We start from the raw sequence: 3,602 nt of genomic DNA, 5'->3' as shown, positions 1-3,602 counted from the left end.
TGCAGGGAAGCAATTTGCTCTTCAGTAGACATGTCGCTTGACTCTTGTGAGCTCCCAAGGCACCAGTCCTCTTTCCTCCCTGCTTCGCTCCCCACACGCCGCTTGAGTCAAAGAGAACTGATGAAAACTTTGGAGATGGGACTTACTGTCAGAGACTGCCTCTAGGTCCCGGCTCACAAAGGACCAACGCTAGCCGGTAGAACGGTATAAAGTCTTTATTGAAGTATAGTTTCCATTTCCAAATCTTAGCGTGCGTCTCTACGTCTGTTCCCTAGATCGGCGAAGTCCCATCTGAATCTCCGCCTCCTGTACACCAGTTCAAGACCCTAGCCTTGCTCCACCTTTTGCGTCTCTCCTTTCGCCTCTGGGTCCTACCACCCGCCGGGGTTCCTTCCTTCCTGGATGCCTCGGATGCGGACCCTTCGGATTCCTCCCCCTCCCTTCGGCGGGCTTTAGGACCTGGCTCCCTTTCCGGGCTGCTCATTGCGCCTCCCTCTGTTACATTTGAACTTGGCGCGCGCGCGCTGTCTCCGACCCTCCTCTCTACCGTTTCCTCGCTCTCCGACGCAGGCGTGGCTGCTGCCGGAGAGCTGCCTGTCGCTGGTGCCTGGAACTCCTCCCCCCTGCTGCTCTCTGGTGGCGTAGCTGGTCCGGATTTCCAGCTGCTGCTCTCCGGTGGGGTAGCTGGTCCGGATCTCCAGCTGCTGCTCTCTGAATCCCCTCTGGTCCCTCCTTCCTGAGGTGCCCCTCTTGGCAACCCCCCAGCTCTGCCCACGGGAGCCCCTTTCTGTGAATCCTCCGATTCGCTGGAGAGACTTAGGGACCTTGGTCGGCTCTCGTCGCTAACTTCTCCCTCCGATTCCTCTCCATCCGTCCCTTCTGCTCCTGAACCCCTGACAATTACTGTCAGGGCTACCCTAGGTCCCAGCTCACAAAGGACCAACGCTGCTTCGTTGTTAAGTATAAAAGCCTTTATTGAAGTTCAGTTTCACTTCCAGAGCCGCAGCGCGCAGCCCCACGTCTAAAGTGTCAGACCACTGATGCTCCGTCTGAGTCTCCTCCCCCTTGACACCAATTTAAGAGTCTAGCCTTGCTCCACCTTCTCCGCTGCTCCTTCCTCCTCTGGGTCCGCCTGCCCGCCGGGGTTCCGCCCTTTCTAGCCTCTTCTCCCGCTGATTCCCCTGAGCCTTCTCCCTCCCTCCGGCGGGCTTTAGGAGCTGGTTCCCCATCCGGGTCTCCTGCTGTTCCGCGCGCCTGCACATTTGAACTTGGCGCGCGCGCCCAGCCAGCAACTTTCCTCCTGACCGTTCCACTGCTGCTGTCACTGCTTCCCCCATCGGGGGGGCTAGCTGCAACTGACCTCCCCTCCGTTGGAGGCGTGGTCAGCCCTGACTCCCTCTCTGGAGGAGACACTGCTCCTGACACATGTGACTCCTCCCCCCCACTACGCTCTGGTGGGGAAACTGGTCCTGATCCTCCACTGCTGCTTTGGGGTTCCCCTCTGGCTCCTTGTTTCTGGTGCGTCCCCCCTGGGACCCCCCTTGCCCTGACCATCGGCGCCCCCTTCTGGGAATCTTCTGATTCGCTGGAGAAGCTCATGGAATCTCTCGGGCCACTGTCATACTCCCCTACGCTGCCCTCGGATTCTTCCCCTTCGCTCTCCCAATCCTCTCTCCCCAGTGCTCCTGCTCCTGATTCCCTGACATCCATCCCCCCCTCGAAGCCCCCCCTTCCCCCCTCCCCCTCTTCGGGTGTGGGTTCCGGGTGCTCCAGTCCAGTGGGTGTGAGTGCGGGATACCATTCTTCCCCCCTGGTGTGTAGCCGGTCCACTGGATCCGGCCCAACCGCAACGGGCTCGTCGACGTCGATTTCCTCTGCTTCCATCTCTCTGCTGATGTGCTCGAATCCAGGATCCTCCCCCAACACGTCCATGTCCTCCCCTCCCCCGGGTACCTCTGGTGAGACAGCTTGCAAAGGTCCCCGCAGCAGCTCCCTGCGCCACCCCACCTCCGGTTGAGTGTCCCACCAATAGGAGCGGTCTGTGGCAAACCCCGAGAGAGACCCCTCCGAGGAGCTAGTGTCTGGCGTCGTCTCTTCAGCTGATGAAAAACCCTGGAACGTACTGGCTGACAGTGTGGGCGTGAAGAGCCAGTCGTCGAAATACTCTGCCGGCATAGGTCTGTGTGGGAAGAGTGCATGGAACTCGTCTTTAAGATAGTGCTCCTCCACGGCATAGCACGGTACCCACCTGTTGGCACTGGCTGGGGTACCTTCCCTGGCGAGGAGGTATTCCACCCCCTCTTCCCCCCACCTCGAGTCCAAAATCTCCGTGACCTCGTTGAGTGGCGTCGCCCTCCGTGACCCCTCCCTCTTCGGAGATTCACTAAGTGTGTCTGGCGCGTTCCCTGTCGCCTGAAACCTGTGGGGTTCCCTGTAGGGTGTGAGCACTGACCTATGAAAGACTGGGTGCATTCTGGAGCCCTCCGGGAGTGTCAACCGGAAGGCCACTGGATTGATTTGCGCCGCGACCTGGTAAGGTCCCAGCTGCTTGTGCTTGAGCTTCCTCTTAGCTAGCGTCCTGGCCGGCACTGCCTGGGCTGCTAACCAGACCCAGTCCCCCACCTGGATGTCCTCCCCGACCCTCCTGTGCTTGTCTGCCTGCATTTTGTAGGCGTGTTTCGCCAGTTCCAATTGCCTGCGGAGTTGCTCGTGGACCTCCTGTAACTCTGCTGCTAAGTGCTCTGCTCCCCTTGGCTCCCCCTCCCCCTTCGTCTCTAACCCTGGGAAAGTTCTGGGATGCCGCCCATTATTGGCGAAGAACGGTGTCACTCCCGTAGACCCGTGCTTCGTGTTGTTGTAGGCAAACTCGGCCAGCGGTAGGTAGTCCACCCAGGTCGAGGGTTGTTGATTGGCGTAGCATCGCAGGTACTGCTGCATGATGGCGTTGACCCTCTCCGCTTGTCCGTTGGTCTGCGGGTGTCGTGCCGACGCTAAGTTGATCTTGACGTTCAGGATGCCCAGCAGCTTCTGCCAGAAGCTCGAGACGAATTGGCGACCCCGGTCGGACAGGATGGACCGCGGCAAGCCGTGAGCTTTGAACACGTGGTCTATGAACAGCTTGGCGGTCTGTTCCGCTGTGGCCACCTTCGCGCACGGAATAAAGTGTGCCATCTTGGTGAACATGTCTACGACCACGAGCACCGCTGTTTTGCCTCGCGAGCTGGGCAGATCTGTGACAAAGTCCAGGGCCACTCTCTCCCACGGTTCGAGCGGCGTCTGTAGGGGTTCTAGTAGACCCGCTGGCTTCCTGTGTACTGGCTTGGCCCTTTGGCAGGTGTCACACCTGGAGACGTAATCCGCGACTTCTCCCCTCACCTTGGGCCACCAAAAGTCTCTGGTTACTAATTCCGCCGTTTTGTCCTTGCCGAAGTGCCCAGCGCTGGGCGCGTCGTGTAGCTGCTGCAAGACTTTCGCGCGGAGGTCGTCTCCGGGCACGTAGAGAGCCCCTTTGCGGATGAGCAGTCCGTCTCGTATCTGGAACTCGTCGTCCTTCGCTGTGCCTCTTCGCACCTCCTCCATCTTGGATTGTGCGAACGAATCCG

Source organism: Podarcis filfolensis (assembly GCF_964270895.1).
Source record: "Podarcis filfolensis genome assembly, chromosome: 17".
In the NCBI taxonomy this organism is placed as follows: Eukaryota; Metazoa; Chordata; class Lepidosauria; order Squamata; family Lacertidae; genus Podarcis; species Podarcis filfolensis.
The sequence above is the reverse complement of the archived record's forward strand: the minus strand, read 5'-3'. Positions refer to the sequence as shown.